Source organism: Trichechus manatus, unplaced genomic scaffold (genome assembly GCF_000243295.1).
Source record: "Trichechus manatus latirostris isolate Lorelei unplaced genomic scaffold, TriManLat1.0 scaffold00260, whole genome shotgun sequence".
Classification (NCBI taxonomy): Eukaryota; Metazoa; Chordata; class Mammalia; order Sirenia; family Trichechidae; genus Trichechus; species Trichechus manatus.
In genome coordinates, this window is record NW_004444196.1 from 1,689,274 (window position 1) to 1,710,101 (window position 20,828).

Sequence of the window (20,828 nt, forward strand, 5' to 3'; positions counted from 1 at the left end):
TCGTGTCTTATAGTAGTTAGAGATTTAATACAGAGATGGTGCACATCTCTCATTTGTTTTTTATGGGTATTTGCTGTGCTATTTAAATGGTATCGTTTCAGAAAAATGTTCTAAAATGTTTATTACTTGTGTATAAAAATACAGTTGATTTTTGTCTATAGGTCATGTATTCAGACAATGTTGCTATAATTCCTTAACAATTATAATAACACATATATAGATTCTTTGGGATTTAGCACTTACATTATCATGCCATCTATGATAGTATTTCTTTACAATCCTTTCATTTTTTTTTTTTTCTCATTCACCACATTGGCTAAGACCTTCAATACATTGTCTATTAAAAGTGGGGATATAGGCATATATTTCTTGTTCCTTTTCACGGAGAAAAAGCTTTCAGCATTTCTCTTGTATGTTTACTTACTACGGAGTTGTATTTTTCCTTTGGTTTGGTTTGTTTTTTATTTGTATGTAAAAACTGTCAGACTATTTGTCTTCTCTTCCTTCTTTATTAAGTATAATTAACAAATGAAACTGACTAAATGTAATTTACAAAGATTCCTTTAAACTCTTGAGAAGTTGTGGAATTTCATAAAATTCTTTTTCTTCGTGTACTAAGAAAATTATATAATTTTCACCTTCAATACCTTTATGTATTAAATTACAGTGGTTGATTTTTGACTCTTAAGTCAAATTTATATTTCTGATATCAATGCCTTGATTCAAAGACCATTATGAAGACACCCGTACTTGAACAACTTGGGTGTACTGATTATTGCAACGAGGGAGAACATACACATGGTACACCTCAGAGTGTCTCACTAACAGGCTGTTACAAAGAACTTGTTATTGGAGTTGCATGGTACAAAAGTTTTGCACTAGTGTAAAGATTACAGCCAAGAAGACCCTATCGAGCAGTTCTACTCTATAACACACGGAGTTACCATAGATTAGAATTGACTCTATGGCAAAGGGTTTGGTTTTTCTCTTGTTGTTTGTTGTTGTTGTTTTGGATGTATTGGGCGATTTTCAAATAGGTTAAAGGAAGGAGAACTTTGCCCTGTATTGAATGCATTCAGGATTTTGGGGCAATTTTTGGGTGTTTTAATAAATCTTATCTATGAAGTCAGAAGAATTGAACAAGGATAAAGCTGCTATTGTTAAAGTGGAAGTACCTCATATTAACCAGAGAATTTATATTCCAGTCTATGCATTTAATGCTTGTCTGTCAGTTTGTATTATTGTGGTGGCTTGTGTGTTGCTGTTATGCTGGAAGTTATGCCACTGGTATTTCAAATACAGGTAGGGTCACCCATGGTGCATAGATATCAGCAGAGCTTACAGACTAAAACAGACTAGGAAAAAGTACCAGATGGCCTACTTCTGAAAAAATTGGCCAGTGAAAACCTTATGAACAGCAATGAAACATTGTCTGATATAGTGCAGGAAGATAAGACCCTCAGGTTGGAAGGCACTCAAAATATTACTGAGGAAGAGCTGCCTCCGAAAAGTAGAGTCTACCTTAATGATGTTGATGGAGTCGAGCTTATGGGTAGTTCATCTGCTGATGTGGCATGACTCAAAATGAGAAACATCCATTAATGGTCAGAGTATGAAATGTACAAAGTATGAATCTAGGAAAATTGGAAAACATCAAAAGTAAAATGAAACACATACTCATTGGTATCCTAGGCATTAGTGAGCTGAAATGGACTTGTACTGGCCATTTTGAATCAGACAATCATATGGCATACTATGCCAGGAATGACAAACTGAAGAGGAATGACATCACATTCATCATCAAAAAGAACATTTCAAGATCTATCCTGAAATATAATGCTGTTTAGGATAATATCCACATGCCTACAAGGAAGAACAGCTAATTCAACTATTATTCAAATTTACTCACCAACCACTAATGTCAAAGATGAAGAAATTAAAGGTCTTTATCAATTTCTGCAGTCTGAAATTGATCAAACTTGCAATCAAAATGCATTGGTTATTATTGGTGATTGTAATGTGAAAGTGGGAAACAAAGAAGAAGGATTGGGGATCTGTAGTTGGGAAATATGATCTTGGTGATAGAAATGACACTGAAGATTGCATGGTAGAATTCTGCAAGACCAACAACTTACTCATTGCAAATGCCTTTTTCTACAACATAAATAGTGACTATATACATGGACCTTTCTGGATGGAATTCACAGAAAGCAAATCGACTACATTGGTGGAAAGAGAGGATAGAGAAGCTCAATATCATCCATCAGAACAAGGCCAGGCACGAGCTGCAGAACAGACCATCAATTGCTCATATGCAAGTTCAAGTTGAGATGTTTCAACAAACAGATGCAAGGCTGGAGATGCTCACTTGTCTATGCCAAGAAATTTGCAAGACAGCCACCTGGCCAACCGACTGGAAGAGATCCATATTTACGCCTATTTCCAAGAAAGTTAATCCAATTGAATGTGGAAATTATTGAACAATATTATTAATATCACAGGCAAGTAAAATTTTGCTGAAAGTCATTCAAAAGCTTTTGCAGCAGTAAATCGACAGAAAACTGCCAGAAATTCAAGCTGGATTCAGAAAAGGACGTGGAACCAAGGATATCATTGCTGATGTCAGATGAATTGTGGCTGAAAGCAGAGAATACCAGAAAGATGTATACTTGTGTTTTATTGAGTATGCAAAGGCATTTGACTATGTGGATCATGACAAATTATGGATATCACTGCGAAGAATGGGAATTCCAGAAGACTTAATGGTGCTCATGAGGAACCTGTACGTAGACAAAGAGGCAGTCATTTGAACAGAACAAGGGGATACTACATGGTTTAAATTCAGGAAAGGTGTGTGTCAGGTTTGTATCCTTTCAGCGTACTTATTCAATCTCTATGCTGAGCAAATAATCTGAGAAGGTGGACTGTATGAAGAAGAACGTGACATCAGGATTGGAGAAAGACTCATTAACAACCAGTGATATGCAGATGCCATAATCTTTCTTGCAGAAAGTAGAGAGGACTTGAAGCACTTACAGATGAAGATCAAAGACTGTAGCTTTCAGTATGGATTACACCTCAACATAAAGAAAACAAAAATGTTCAAAACTGATCCAATAAGCAACATCATGATAAACAGAGAAAAGATAGAAGTTGTCAAGAATTTCATTTTACTTGAATCTGCAATAAATTCTCATGGAATCAGCAGTCAAGAAATCAGACAATTTATTGCATTGGGCAAATCTTCTGCAAAAGACCTCTTTCAACTGTTGACAAGCAAAGATAGCATATCACTTCGAGGACTAACATGCACTTGACACAAGCTATGGTGTTTTCAGTTGCCTCATATGCGTGCAAAAAGTGGACAATAATTAAGGAAAACTGAAAAAGAATTGATGCATTTGAATTACAGTGTTCGTGAACAATATTGAATATACCATGGACTACCAGAAGAATGAACAAATCTGTCCTAGAAGAAGTACAGCCAGAATGTTCCTTAGAAGTGAGGATGGTGAGACTTCGTCTCAAGTACTTTGGACGCATTAACAGGAGAGAACAGTCTCTGGAGAAGGACATCATGCTTGGTAAGGTAGAAGATCTGTGAAAAAGAGGAAGACCCTCAACAAGATGGATTGACACAGTTGCTGCAACAATAGGCTCGAATATAGCAAGGATGTTAATGAAAGGGCAGGACTGGGCAGTGCTTCATTCTGTTGTATATGGGTTCCCTATGAGTCACAACTGATTGGAGGGCACCTAACAGCAACAACAACATGCATTTCATGGTTAGTGGGAGACTTATGCATTCACTTGAAACCATTTTTTCTTCTCTGTACATTATTTTAGTAAGTGTAGCTTTTTGTTTTCTAAACTTACTGTGTATTATAAAAGGAGAGAAACTGCCATAGAAAGCAGTGTGGCAGCCGAACGACTTGAAAACCCGTTGTGATAGCAAGTGCGAAGGAGGAAGAATTGGATAAGCAATACTAAGCAGCCTTTATTATAAAGATAAGGGGCTGCAAAGGGTCAGTGAGAACATTAACATTTGCAATATGGAAAAATGATGCTTACAGTATGATCATGAGACATTGAATGTTTGTTATTATTAATAACTGCTTAAGAAGATTCGTAAAATAGCAGTGTGTTTTTGTGCAATACTTTTAGTAATGACAAAATTGTGCACAATATCTTAATTGCTTCTTAACCATGCGTCATGGTTTGAATTATGCTTCCCAACAAATGTGTCTATCAGTTTGGCTAGGCCATGATTCCCGGTACTGTGTGATTTTCCTGTATGTTGTAAACCTGCCTCTATGATGTTAGTGAGGGAGGATGGGTGGCAGTTGTGTTAGTAAGGAAGGACCTGATCTACAAGACTGGATTGTGTCCCGAGGCAATCTCTTGAGATATAAAAAACAGAAATGAGCAGTGAGACAGGGAGACCTCATACCATCAAGAAAGCAATGCCAGGAGCAGAGCGCGTCCTTTGGACTGGGGTCCCTGCGCCGAGAAGCTCCTAGTCCAGGGGAACACTGATGAGAAGGCCCACAGAGAGAAAAAGCCTTCCCCTCGAGCTGGCACTCTGAATTTGAACTTTTAGCCTACTTTGACAGTGAGGAAATAAACTTCTCTTCGTTAAAACCATCCACTTGTGGTATTTCTGTTATGGCAGCAATAGATGACTAAGACACCATGTATCCACTCATTTAGTGCCTTTTTATTGTGTGCCTATTATGTAACAGGAAGGCTCATTTTATTTCCATAACAAATTTGAGGTAAGATATGCACATATTTTCACCCATTTTAAAGAATAAGGAATTGAGGGAGGTTGTGACTTCTATAAGGTAACATTGCTCACAAGTTGGAAAACTGGAAATAAAACTATTTACAGATTTAAATGCATATGAAATTAAATTTTTTAAATGGCATTATTTCCCTAACATAGAGTACTTGTCCATTTCTTGAGATCTTGTATTTATTTGTTTTCATGTTAATATTGGCACTTAAAGTATTAACAACATCAGCTAAGTAGAAAATTTCATCGAAATTATCTAGCGTGATTGTGGTCTTTTAGTAAATTTAGCTGCAAATTAACTTTCAATTCATCTTGACATTTTATGAGTGCTGAGAGCCCCATATTTTAAGTGTTTTGAAAGAAACCACTCATATATGTACAACTAGCATCCTCACTCACTCCTCCTCACTTTTGATGCAGGGAATATGTCCCTTTCATTGTAAGGTGCTTTGTAGCATGAACTTTGTGTTTTATATATTTCATGTACTCTGCTCTACTGAGGTCGAGAGAGCACATTTTCCAAATTCCTGACAATCCACAATGTCTAGTAGAATTTCCTTGGCCTGGGCATATATACATGAAGAGGGTAAAGCCAGACCAGTGAGCTGCGTTGCTTGGCCTCAAACAGCTACACTGTGTCATTGGAAGCTGTCTTTTATAAAGAGAAACATCATCTAGAGTGAGGTGAGAGATGAATTAGTTTTTCAAACGCAAAGAGAAAAAGAGCAAAGCTTTCACTCAGCTTTGAATGAATGTAACCAAGAAAGAATTATAAAAACTGAAACATTTCCAGATTGATAATGGCATTCCTGCTGAGAGTGTAAGTTCCTGGAGTGTGCAAAGGAACTCGGAAGAGCGGTCTCTCAGACAAGAAGATTGATTCTGTAATTCTCCATCAGCACTACAGGCTGTCAGCATGATTGCACTTGTTTCTCTAAAAGCACTAGCAAGGCCATTACCAATTATTTCACCACGGCATTTGCATGTTTGGGTCCATCTATCCCTGGAGCCCAGGAAATTGATAATGCATCACCACCTGACATTTTTTGCTATTCTTTGTAGGGTATCAGACAGCCAAAGTAAAATCTGATGGCACTCACAACAATCAAGTGAGCTTGAGCTTACGGACTATGTACATGGAAAGAAGAAATCCATAAAGTATGCTTGGCAAAGTTAAAGAAATCAGAGTGGACTTTATTCTTGCTTTGGAAGAAAATATTTGTTTTGCTCAATAGGGAAAAAAATAAACGTACAAATTTATGTTTCATGCTTGTTAATGGATTAAACACGATTCATTGACCAAAATACAAAAACAAAACAAAACCACTAACCCCTGTTATAATCTTGGGGAATAGTTTCAGTACCATTTAAGTATCATTTATAGTATATTGAACCTCAGTCATCACTTGATGTTTGCAACTAACTTAGAAACTTTGTAAAGGACTTTAATTTGAATGAACAATTACATAGATAATTTCATGGCGGAAAATAACCGTCATCTGATTTTTTAAAACTAAAACAAAAATTTTGCTTACCTAATCAAGTACCTAGTTTTATCCTTGTCAATGATCCCTATTGTTTAGAATTTTGTGAAAAACCAGAGAAACGTGGCCTTTGAGATCTTCAGTTTTCTGAACGTGTCCCTGTGTTAGTTAGTGTTTCTCCTGAAGTAGACTCTGAGACAAAGACTTGAGCGCAAGTTGCTTTTTGGGAACGCTGGTAGGGGTTTAGGAAAGTGATAAAGGGAAGGGAGTGAAGCCAACAAAAGATGCATTACCAAGCAAGTATTCCCTTTGAGTCCCTGGAGCTTAATCCGTCTCAGGAACTCTCTGAGTCATTACGGACTATATGCCTCACAGTTATCCTGCTTCAGGTGTGAGGTTGAGGGCTATTCCCAGGACATACATTCCCAGAAGTTTACAATCCGCCCTGTGGTAGCCCAGCGTATTCTGGCCAAGAGAGAGCCTTCAGGCAGAGTCACAGATGCTGGAAGTCAGAAGTGTTGCTGCATGTAGAGATATATTAAGTGCTGAGTGGATATAGATAGGGCATTTGCTGCTATAATTCCCTAGAATATTATCCACAGTTTGGGATATATATTTCAGAATACTTTGTTCTATATGCACTGTCTTAGTGACTGTTACCTGGTACCATTGAGCATAAGGAAGAATCTGACTGATGCTCTAGCTAAAGAGGATTTAAGTCCATTATGGGGAGAACACATGAGGTCTCTCTCTTCCACAAACAGAAGATGCTAGATCATTCTTTTGAGCATAACTTAACAAAGACAGAGATCTATGTCATTTCCCCACCTGTCACCAGTTAAACATTACTGCTTTCATGTCCTTGGGATATAGGCACTGTCAGGTTATTTCTTAGTAGTTTATTCTTTGCATTCATTTTATTTCAGACAGGTTTATACTTACAGACTGCCATACCTATTAAACTACATCATTCTTCCAAAGCCTTCCTTGTAGTACTTTTTATAAGTGTAGCATATTCAGGATAATAATTGTTTTCAGAAAAGCAGAAGGTAAGCTCATCTTGGGACTACTAATGTTAACATTTATTTGAAAGATCAAATGAATGTGCATGTATTATTTTCTTGGTTTAGACGCCCCCACAGTTTCTACTAGTTCTCACTCAAGGAAATGTTCTTTAACATTTGTGTCATTACACTACACTGCTTTGAATATAATGTGACAGGAAAAGAACAAAACGTTATGGAGGCCCGGTTTCAAAGGCATCTTCAGTTTTCTCAGAGATCCTTGCTTCTGGCTTATTTTTGCCGAACTTGTGCTCTGAGCCTTGAGAAGGCACCTCATATGTGCTCCAAAATCTTATCTCAGACCTTTTATGTACAACCAGTGGCTGTTGAGTTGATTCTGACTCGTGGCAACCCTATGTGTGTCCGAGTAAAACTATGCTCCATAGGGTTTTCAGTGGCTGCTTTTTCAGAAATAGATCCCCAGACTTTTCTTCTGGGCACCTCTGGGTAGACTTGAACCTCCAGAGGAGCTTGTTAATTGTTTGCACCTTGCAGGGACTCCAGGCCTTTTATATACACACCCATATTCCTCCTCTGCAGCCAGTTGGCTTTTGTTTCTTTTCACTGTCACTTCCTAAAAGGTCAGCTATGCTACTGATAGCCAATGAAGATTCTAGAACTGCTGCTTTCATCTACTGTCCAGTAGTGCTGCTGTTTGCCTACGTAGAAGGCTCTGCTGTCTATATAGTTTCCTGTTGTTGACACCATTTATTGAAGCATTTCAACTGTTCAGCCTGGTAGTGCAGTGGGTAAGAGCTCAGCTGCTAACCAAAATGTTGGCGGTTTGAATCTACCAGCTGCTCCTTGAAAACCTTGTACGGCAGTTCTACTCTGTCCTGTAGGGTTGCTATGAGTCAGAATCAACTCAACAGCAATGGGTTTTTTTAGCCAGCTACAAGTGGCAACTGACCACTGGAAATGGGGCTACAGAGATTTTATATAACTTTAAATTTAAATTTAAAAAGTTATAATTGCTTGACATTGAATAATTTTAAGTATGTTTGGGGAAATTTAGGTATGTGAATCTACTTTTTCAGTTGTATGTTTTTAAAAATCTAAATACAGATCAAGGACTTGTGACGTAAATTTAATGTTTGATATAAAATAAACTTTAAAAACTTTTTGTTTTGACTTTTATAAAGTGGCTACTAGAAAATTTTAAATTACATAGGTAGTTCGTATTATATTTCTACTGAACGGTGCTGTTTTTCACTCTTAAAACTCCCCAAATCCATTTCAGTTTGCTTTCCTAATAATATTCTTGTATTTATTTATTATAAAAATAATATATTAGTTACATGTGTGTTGTGAAGGAATTTGTAAAATAGGAACTTTAGTATTAAGATGGAATATTCTTCTTGTCTCTCATTCCCAATCCAGCACCTTCTGCGATATTAATCATTTACTTTCTCAGAGATTAAGAGCCTATTGCATATTTAGTTTATAAATATGTTTTAATTAGTTTATCCCTGAGTAAACCATTATATTTCCATTAATTTAAATATAGGATGACAAATCAGTAGTATTAATTTGCATGCATCAGAAAAACACACATCACACTTTAAAAGGTTGGTCATTAGAAGTTGAAGAAAGAAAGACGATCAATAATTTATAAGTAAATTATAGTGAAAAATCTTAGAAATAAGTTATAAATTAGCAAATAGTTAGAAATAAATTAGTAAGAAAATAAGATACAGAATAAGTATACTCTTCCTGAGAAAGCATTGCAATTAAGAGTAATATTCAAATATATATTTCTGATGGATTAAGCTACTTTCAGGAAGAATAGACAAATTTACAGCTCTTTTTGTCATACAAAAATTGTTATGTATGAAAAATCTGGGCATTAAAGAATACCCTGCTCATGCTTTTATAGAGAACATTCAGCATGACTGGGGGGGAATCTTATTTTGTATCTTAAACTACAACACTTTTGCAAAAATGGATGTTATATAGTTGTATCTCTTTGGTATAAAGATTTTACTTTCCAGGTTACTTTTCAATCTCATTTAAGTTTCTACTTATAACTAGCATTTAAATATATTTGGAGACATGCTGAATGGTACTTCCTAAAGCATTTTAGACTTCAAGGGATTGATTCAGTGCTTATACTATTTTTAGATGAGTATCCTAGATGCGTATTAGTAAAAATAAATTCAGTGATCATTGAGCTAGTCTTTCTTCATTTGATCCTGATACTTGTATATATTCTAGTAAGTTAATTTCTGGAAATTAAATTATTCTACATGAAGCATTTAGAAATAAAATCAGAGAAACACTGTCCTTCACTTTCTGCGTTATTAAAAAGCTGTTTCAAGTATTAAATTCTCATCAACTTTAGTTTTAATGCCCAGTTGTATAGAGTAAGCTAAAACATCCCCAAACTGAAATTATAATAAGCCATTATTTTATAACTGAACCCGCTGGCACCCGGTTGATTCTGACTCATAGCAACACCATAGGGTTTCCGAGACTGTAAATCTCCACAGAAGCAAACTCTCAGCAGTTTTGAACTGCCAACCTTTTGGTTAGCAGTCAATTGCTTTAACCACGGCACCACCAGGGGTCAGTATTAGTGAAGTGACAACTAATATAAAGCTCTTTGTATACCTAAGTCATTTTCCAAAATTCTTTCTTCTCCAGCCGTCATAATTTTTTTTGTGTGTGTGTGGTAAAATGCACATAATATAAAATTTACCGTTTTAGCCATATTTAACTGTACAATTCAATAGCATTAATTACATTCACAGTGTTATGCCACCAATAGTACTATGTATAAAAAAAAAAAAGTTTCATTATCCTGAACACAAACTCTGTACCCATCAAGCAACCTCTCCTTAATATCCTCTCTTGCCAGACCCTGCTAACTCTAATCTACTTTCTGTCTCTATGAATTCACCAGTTCTATATATTTCATAAGTGGGTTCATACAATATTTGTCCTTTTGAGCCTGACCTATTGCACTCAGCCTAATGCTTTCAGGGTTCATCCATGCCGTAGCATATATCAGAACATCATTCCTTTTTATGGAAAAGTAGTAATTCATTGTTTCTACATACCACACTTTGTTTATCCATTTATCTGTTGATGGACACTTGAGTATAGACTTAGGAGTGGATTCTATGTTTAACTTTTTAAGGAGCCACCAAACTGTTTTCCACAGAGACTGCATGATTTTGTATTTCCACCAGCAAATCACAAGGATTCCAATTTCTCCACATCTTTGCCAACAGTAGTTATTTTCCATTTTTCTGATAATAGCCATCTTATTGCAGATGAAGTGGTGTCTCATTGTGGTTTTGATTTGCATTCCCCTGATGACTAATGACGTTGATCATCTTTTTATATTGGCAGATTTGGAGAAATGTCTATTCAAGTCCTTAAACCATTTTTTAATTAGATTTTTATCTTTTTGTTGTTGAGTTGTAGGAAAGTTTGTATATTCTGGATATTAAATCCTTATTATAAATATACTACACATATTTTCTCCCACTCTCTGTTTTTTAGCTTTCTGGATAACGTCCTTTAATGCAGTAAAGTTTTTAATTTTGATCAAGTCCAATATATTTTTTCTATTCTTGCTCATGGTTTTGGCGTTGTATCTCTAACTGGGAATGTAGGCTGCCACTTTCAGGATGGCCACTGTGCTGAGGGTGGGGTGGGGCATGGAGAAGTAAAAGAGCCGTAAAGTTTCCTTCCATATGTAAGTTGCCATTTTCTTGAAGCTTTGTTCACTTGGTTGTTATAAACCTCTATTTCCCAGAGATCTAGCAGTAGGTTCTGATACTTCCTGCTTGTTTTTGATGTTTCTTTGGGGGGAGGAAGGTTGGAGCTGCCTACTCCACCATCTTGATGATATAGCTCTCATCATTTATTTTTAATGAAGCCTTCAATCTTTCCAAAATAATTTAGTTAAAAAATATTTTTGAATGTCTAGTTTGTTCAAAACATAATAAGCAATGAAATATGAGTGGAAAAGGACATACTAAAAGATAATTAATACATAATCTTTGCCTTAAAAGATAGCAAAAAATAATAGCAAACTAATAGCAAAAAATTAAAGTAACTACACAAATAATATATTTAAATATAAACATAATATACAGTCTTAAGTACTTTGAGAGTATTGAATATGGAAAAATTTCTTCCGGATCAAGGATAAGTGAAACCTTCATTGACAAGATCACAATTGAATCAGATATCGCAAGTGGCATTTGTAGTTAAATAGAGAAATAAGCAATTAAATGGAAAGAATTTCTTTAATAAAAAGAAGAAAGCAAGAAAGCTCAGAGGATATTTAGAGCTATTAAAAGAAAAAAAAAAAAAAACTAGAGTAGTGTTTCTATCAACATTTTGGCCAAATATTTCATTGCTGTGGGCTCTCCTGTACATTTTAGGATGTTTAGCAGGATCCATAAGGAGCCTTGGTTAAGTGCTTGATTGCTAACCAAAAGGTCAGTAGTTGAACCCATCAGCAGCTCTGTGGGAGAAAAGACTGGCAATCTGCTCCAGTAAAGATTACAGGCTGAGAAACCCTATGAGGCAGTTCTACTTTGCCCTATATGGTCGCTATTAGCCGGAATCAACTTGGCAGCACACAATAAGAAGAAGCAGCAGGATCAATGGCCTCTACCCACTAGATGCCAGTAGCATCCACCCTCCAGTATCGACATCCATAAATATTTGAAGACATGGCCAAATGTACCCTGGAGGGCAAGTTTGCCTCCAAGTATGAACTGTTATTGTTGTTAGGTGTTGTCCAGTTGATTTCGACTCATAGGAACCCCATGCAACAGAGTAGAACTGCCCCATAGGGTTGTCTAGGCTGTAATCTTTACAGAAGAAGATTGCCAGGTCTTTCTCCCAGGAAGCTACTGGGTGGGTTAGAACTGCCAACCTTTTGGTTAGCAGCCATGTGCTTAACCTTTGCACCGTGAAGTATCCTTAATTAAGTACAACTGGGCTAAAATACAAGGAGCCCTGATGGCACAGTGGTTAAGTACTTGGCTGCTGAGCAAAAGGTGAGTGGTTCAAACCCAAAAACGGTTCACAGGAGAAAGACGTGACAATCTGCTTCCTTAAAGACTATAGCCTTGGGAACCCCATGGGACAATTCTACCTTACCCTACAGGGCTACTACGAGTCAGAATCAATTTGATGGCAAACGGTTTGGTTTGGTTGGGATGGGTTAAAATGTAGAATACATGAAGGATTGTGACAAAGGGTACATTTATGTAGATAACAGTATTTAACTTTTAGTGAGTGATTTCTCTGGCAAGTCACTGAGCTAAGCACTTTGCATGCATTATTTTATGTAATCTTCATCTTGACCTTATGAAATTTTCATCAAATCTAATAATTAGGTGTAAGGCTTAATTACAGCCTCACATATAACAAGTAGTAGAGCTTAGGTTTGAACTGTTGTCTGCCTCCCTAAACCAATGCTATACTCCTTCTGTGATCCTTAAGGTTGTGTGTCAAGTTGGTTGGGCCATGTTTCTCAGTGGTTTAGTAGTTATGATGTAGTTTGATAGTCATATACTGATGTAATCACTTTCGTGATGAGCTCTGATGTAATGTGATCACCTCCATGATGGGATCTGCTATAAGCAGCCAATCAGTTGAAAGGGAGTTTCCTTGGGGTGTGGCTGCATCAAACATAGGTGAACTTTCTGTTAAGGCTCATGGCCCTTTGCTCACTCTGGATCCTGCAGCTGACTCCTGTGCATCTGACCTCCATTTCTTGGGACCTGAGCTAGCAGCTTCCCTGCTGATCTTGGAATTTGTCAGCCTCTGAGGTCTAGATCTTGGGTTCACCAGCGTCTGCAGCTACATGAGTCTGGAGAAGCCTCCTGTCTGACACACAGCCTTGAGACTTTCCAGCCTTTACAACCGTGTGAGCCATTTCCTTCATATAAATCTCTCTCTCTCTCTTTTCTTCTCTAGAACAGCCGACCTAAGATGCCCTTCCAGGTACAGACATAGACATTCCCTTCTTAAATTTGGACAGGCTCTGTGACTACTTTAACAAGTAGAATATGGAGGTGAATATAACAAATAGACTATGGAATAAGTGAAGTTGTTGGGTTTCTGGGCCTAGACCTTGAATGAAGTGTTTTGAATTTTATTCTCCAGGCTCTGGAAAATCCTTGGATTTTTTTTTTTTTTAAAACAGTGCATTACATAATTAGGGCTCTATTTTAGCAAGATTTGTTTGTTCGTTTGTTTGGTTTTGGCAGCTCTATCTTGTTACATGGATACAACTTGATAAAAAAAAAAGTAAAGGTTTTTTTTGCAGTTGCTCTGAACTAAGTCAATGATGATTGAAATATATAGGATTAAGGAAATGTGGAAAACCATTTATAAATAAAGCCATCATAACTTGAATAGATATAGTAGGTAATTACAGAAGGATAAAATTTTAGTTCAAAGACACTATAGCTCTGATTACATATGGGAACTTAACAATTTCTCTATGTCTCCATTTCCCTAGTGTCACAGATCTTCCTATATCCCACAGATTCCCTCCTTCCCAGAAGTATAGGATTTTTTGTGCAAAACAGATACTTTGGGGGAATAGAAGAGTGTATGACCAAGGCAGGTCAGATAGTGATTAATTGCACCGGAATCAGTTGTCTTTCATCTCTCAGCTTTTGCCTACGGCCAGCTTGATCTTTCAGGAATTGTCTCACTCATGAAAATTTTGTATTAGGGGCTATCTTTCTGTGCCTGTCTTCACCAGTATGTGAGACGTCGCATCTTATAAACAGTTTCAAAGTTCTTTCCCACAAAGCTCTCGGTTTCAATACAAAGCAGAGGATGTATCCAGACAACTGCTTAAATTGTCCTTGAATTTTGGATAACAGTCAAGGAGTTTCCAAAATACTATAGCATAGTTAAGAAACTTATCTGCTCAGAGATGGTGAGCAGATAAGTTTCCATTTGGAGGGTGTCATGGATTGAATTATGTCCCTCAAAAAATGTATGTATCAATTTGGCTGGGTCATGATTTGCAGGATTGTATGATTGTGTACCATTTTGTAATCTGATGTGATTTCCTTATGTGTTGTAGCTTCAGTTGCTATGATCTAATAAGATGGGTTAGCTACAGTAATACTGATGAGGTCTACAAGATTGGATAGTGTCTTAAGCCAATCTCTTTTGAGATATAAAAGAGAGAAGAGAGCAGAGACACATGGGAACCTCATACCACCAAGAAAGCAGTGCTGGGATCAGAGCACGTCTTTTGGACTTGAGATTCCTGTGCACAGAAGCTCCCAGACCAAGGGAAGATTGATGACATGGACCTTCCTCCAGAGACAACAGAGAAAGCATTCCCCTGGGACTGACGCCCTGAATTTGGACTTGTAGCCTACTAGACTGTGAGAGAATTAACTTCTCTTGGTTAAAGCCATCCACTTGTGGTATTTCTGTTAGAGCAGAACTAAATGACTAAGACAGAGGGAAATGTTGAATTTCATACAGTGGAACCTCCCTATAGACAATCTCCCTGTAAGATATTGTTTCAGGACTGAGGGATGTAATATGGGGACAGAGTTGTCATGGACTCAATTGTGAACAAAGAATAATTTAACATAAGCAACAATGTATCTCTAATTCCTTGCTAAGGCTAACCCCTAAATACATTTGATAAGCAGAGATAAGTTGTCAGGGATCTGCCAAAGCATGTACAAACAATATGCAAAATTGTGTGTATGTCATATATGCATTTTTCCCTAGGACAACAGCTTTTAAAAGACTAAACTCACAAACACCCTATTTTAAAATATTAACAGCTTTTAAATTAGAAACAGCAAGTGTGGCTCTCCTTTGGTGATATTTGATGAAAAGTAAAATAAATTGGATAGTAACAACAAAAACAACTCACATTTATTGAATGAATACTTTGTGCTAGATATTGTACTATAAGCTTTCCAATTATTATTTTATTTAACACTCAAAATATTACAGATGAAGTAAATGGTTTTCAGAAAGTATAACCAAATAGTTGAAGATTAAATAGCTAGTAAGAGGTGGAGCCAGGAGTGGAACCTCAGCGGTCTGATTCCTAAATTTACACCCTTAATTATCCCTGCCTCCATTAGATGGTACAAGGGGAACATTCAAGTTTGAGCAAGTTGTTTTGTTTGTTTGTTGTTTACTTATTTTTTAAAGTCAAAAATTTGAGCATGTTCATAGGATAAAAGGAAGGACCCAGTAGAGAGTGGAACAAGTTCAGTATAAGGAGAAGGGAAAATAAATGATAGAGCTTTAGAAGAAAAAGAATGTGAAGAATAAAGACAGAAGTGGAGGTGCTTATGTTGAAAAGAAGGAAAAATTATTTTTGAGACATAAGAATTGATGTTGAAAAGAAAGGAAAATTATTTTTGAAACCAGAGAGTAATTCTGACTCATGGTGCCCACACGTGTTGTCTTAGTTATCTAGTGCTGCCATAACAGAAATACCACAAGTGGACGGTTTTAACCAAGAGAAATTTATTTCCTCACTGTCAAAGTAGGCTAAAAGTCCAAATTCAGGGCATCAGCTCCAGGGGAAGGCTTTTCCTCTCTGTCAGCTTTCTTCTTTTCAGTGTTCCCCTGGACTAGGAGATTCTTGGCACAGGGTCCCCCGTCCAAAGGACGTGCTCTGCTCCTGGCACTGCTTTCTTGATGGTATGAGGTCCCCCTGTCTCACTGCTCACTTCTTTTATATCTCAAGAAATTGCCTCAGGACACAATCCAGTCTTGTAGATCCAGTCCTGCCTTACTAACACAACCGCCACCCATCCTCCCTCATTAATATCGAGGCAGGTTTACAACATACAGGAAAATCACACAGTACGGAATCATGGCCTGGCCAAATTGATACACACATTTTTGGGGGGACATAATTCAATCCATGACATGTGTGCAGAATAAAACTGCTCCACCAGGCTTTTAAGGCTGTGCCCTTCTACTGTGCCACCCAGGGACACCCAGAACCATGACAGACCAGGGTAAACTTTTAGATCTGCAACATCATTAGACAAGTAAGGAAATTGAGATACCAAACACCACTAACTGTGAAAACTATCAACATAAAGTAAATCTATTCAAACAGTAGTTTCCCCTGGAATAGTGCCTAAAGTATCACACTGTTTATTGCAGTAATGAACATATATGATAAAAGAGAATATATTGAACTATGTGCAATTTAGTTTAGACCCTTCTCAACTTTACAAACATATGTATATTTTAAAGCACACAATAGAACTCAAGTGTCATGTAAACAAAACTCCAACCTTTAGTTAAAATACTAAAAACTACCTTTATAGAGTACTTACTAAGTGTAAGGCATTGTCGTTAATATTTTACATATGATTTACACGTAATTATCTCATTTAATCCACACAAGAACTAATGCCAAAAGCATGATTATTGCTTAAAGTTTAACAGAATGATAAAACTGAGGTTCACAAAGTTCATTTGTTTGCCCATAATATACACCTAGAAAGAGGTACAGCCAAGATTTGAATCTAGATAGCTAGTTCAAGTACCTAAGTCCCAAAATATTTCCTCTGTTACTTCTCACAATGGTAAGAGATCAATTGTGGAGAACAAGGAAAAGAGAAACTTAAAGTGAATTTGACCAACTAACTACTTGATGTAAATGGGTTCATGATTAAAGAAATGAGAAAATGCCCAGAGGTGAGAATAACTGTTGAATAAAGAAGGGAACAATATTTATTAATCTCTGCCTGTGTGCCCTGTACAATAGAGTCCATATACAGGGTATTCATTTTCATATTTACAAATGTGTTGTGAAATGGATATTATAACTCTTCGTTACAGAAGAGAAAACTGAGGGGGCGGGGCCAAGATGGTGGAGTAGTCAGACACTTCCAGTGGCCCTTCTTACAATAAAGACCCAATAAAACAAGTGAATGGATTATATATGACAATCTAGGAGCCCTAAACATCAAAGGCAAAGTTGAGGAATCGGACTGAGTGACAGGGGGAGGGAGAGACAGTTAAGAAGCAGCTAGGAGTTGTCAGATCTGACCAGGCAGAAGCCAGCGCCCTTCAGGCTGGATAGGCTCACGTGCAAGGTGAGGCAGGCAGTGGCAGTCGGGAGGCATGTTCCACATCTGGAGAGACACAACAACAGAGGGTCTACTCAGACATTCAGAACCAGTGAGAAGAAGCCCTCCATCGGCAAAAGATAGTACTTGCGTCTGCCCTGCTGCGCAGATAAAAAAATCCCCCTTTGGGAAAAACCTCTCTCCCATTTACCTCCCCACTCCCTGTTCTACACCAGGTCCAGGAGGGCTTGAGTCTCCTGAGCAGGAAGTAAGACCTGCCACCCACCCTGAGCCATTCTCCCAGCCTTGGAAAGGGAACAAATTAACAAACAGGAGAAAAAATAATCTGCCGGCTCCCCTAAGCCAGGAACTCAGGGCACAGCTCCTTTGCCTAGGCACAGGTGTAAGGGGTCCATGGACTCTGAGTGCCTTTCACCCCTGCATATACCTGTGTGGGCCCATTTCAACAGCGTAGGCCTTCATTACCACAGTACAACAGGGTATATACCTGAAGTCTAACTTCAACTCTTTCAGCTGTGAAGTGACAGGTTTGTGACATTTGATACTGCTCTGCGCATTAAGCAGGGTCTTCACCTACCCACATCAAGGGCCTGAGGACTGGTGGCTCCATCCATGCCACCTAGCCACCTGTGACAGGGGTCCAAGAATAAGTGGTGCCCCTCAGTCCTTACAGCCAACAGCCATGGGTGCACATAGTCTGGTTGCAAAACCCACCCACCTATGTGCTCTAGAGAACAAGGAGACACTTTCTTCCCAGACACTCAGGGGCAGCCATCAGCCTCCTGTCTTGCTCAGCGCCTGACACCCTACTGCAGCCAGATGTCTGTACCTACACCAATCACCCATGCCAGTCTAGGATTCGGTGAGAGCCTTCACCACACACTTGGAGACCGACTATCTGGACACCTGAGCTGAATCCATACAAGAAAAGTAAATGGCCTCCTGGGCTCACTTACTTAGTAACAGCTCTAACCACCTTGTGACAGGATGTGAGAGCTTCAAAGATGTCAATAATCAAACCAGCTCACATGAGCAGCCTATTCGGCCATATCAAAACAAAACAAAACAGAAACTAGGACAAGGTAAGCAAACATAAAATAAATAAATATAATAATTTATTGACAACAGTTAATATCAAGTCACATAAACAGGCAGACAATGATGGTTTCAGCAAGCTCCTAAATTAGAGAATCAAGAAATTTTCCAGAGGAAGAGAATTTCTTGAAATTACCAGATGTGGAATACAAAAGATTAATATACAGAACTCTTCAAGAGATCATGAAGGAGATCAGGCAAAATGTAGATCACACAACAGAGGAACATAAAAAGCTTAGAGACTAGCATAATGACAAATTCAACAGGCTGCAAGAATCCATAGACAGACAGCAATCAGAAATCCAGAAGATAACATCTCACCCCAACAACGCTAGCATTAATCCAAAAAACACAAAATAATAAATGTTGGAGACATTGTGAACAGACTGGAACACTTATACACTATTGGTGGAAACGTAAAATGGTACAACCACGTTGGAAATCGATTTGGTGCTTCCTTAAAAATCTAGAAATAGAAGTACCATACAATCTAGAAATCCTGCTCCTTGGACTATATCCCAGAGAAATAAGAGCCGTCACATGAATAGATATATGCACACCCATGTTCATTGCAGAACTGTTCACAATATCAAAAAGATGGAAACAACCTAGGTGACCATCAAAGGATGAATGGGTAAGCAAATTATGGTATATTCATACAATGGAATCCTACACAATGATAAAGAGCAACGATGAATCCATGAAACATCTTATAACATGGAGGAATCTGGAAGGCATTATGCTGAGTGAATTTAGTCAGTCACAAAAGGACAAATGTTGTGTAAGACCACTATTATAAGAACTCAAGAAAAGGTTTAAACACAGAAGAAAACATTCTTTGATGGTTACAAGGGTGGGAAAGGAGGGAGATGGGTATTCACTAACTAAATAGTAGACAAGAGTTATCTTAAGTGAAGGGAAGAATAGCACACATTACAGGGGAAATCAGCACAACTGGACTAAACCTAAGCTAAGAAGTTTCCTGAATACAACCCAACACTTCGAGGGACAGAGTAGCAGTGGTAGGGGTCTGGGAATCATGGTTTCAGGGGATGTTTAGGTCAATTGGTGTAACAAAGTTTATTAAGAAAATGTTCTCATCCTACTTTGGTGAGTGGCATCTGGGGTCTTAAAAGCTAGGGAACAGCCATCTAAGATGCATCAATTGTTCCCAACCCACCTAGAGTAAAGGAGAATGAAGAACAACAAAGACACAAGGAAACTATTAGCCCAAGAAATAGAAAGGGCCACATAAACCAGAGACTGCATCAGCCTGAGAACAAAAGAACTAGATGGTGCCTGGCTACCACCAATGACCGCCCTGACAGGGAACACAACAGAGAATCCCTAACGCAGCAGGAGAAAGGTGGGGTGCAGAACTCAAATTCTAGTAAAAAGATCAGACTTAATGGTCTGACTGAGACTGGAGGAAACCCAGAAAGCTTGGCCCCTGGACTGTCTCAACCCAGAACTGAAACCATTCCCAAGGCCAACTCTTCAGACAAAGATTAGACTGGACTATGAAACATAAAATGATACTCACGAAGAGTGTACTTCTTAGCTCAAGTAGATAAATTGAGACTAAATGGGCAGCTCCTGTCCAGAGGCGAGATGAGAAGGCAGAGAGGATCAGGAGCTGGTTGATTGGACAGGGGAAACCAAGGTTTTAAAGGAGGAGTGTGCTGTCACAGTATAGGGAGAGCAACTAGGGTGTCATAGCAATGTATGTACAAGTTTTTGTATGAGAGACTAACTTGAATTGCAAACTTTCACTTAAAGTACAACAATAAAATTTAAAAAATAAATAAAAAAAGAAGAGAAAACTGAACCTAGTAAAGTTAAAGCAACTTGCTGAAGGTCACACAAATTATGTACCACAACTGAGAATTAAACCCAGGCCTATCTTAATTTCAGAGTTTATACCTATTTTTTATTATTATTTTTTCTTTTTCTAATTATACCATCCTGCAATATATTTTGGCATGTAATTATATCAAAATGGTGAAGAACAAAGGCAACACATCTGCTAAAATATAGATTTACTGTTATTCTCTTAGTGGTCCAACAAGTTTGTTATAATTCTTCATCTTATTCTATAATAATCCTGAATTTTGAATTCTTACATGAAATAATGATTTTCTTTTTGTGAAAAATAATTATATTTTCCAAAACAAAAAAATTTTGTGAGAATACTTTCATCATTTTACATTTTTTTTTTTAAATATTTTATTGTACTTCAGGTGAAGGCTTACAGAACAGATAGTTTCTCATGTAACAGTAACACACATGCTGTTTTATGACATTGGTG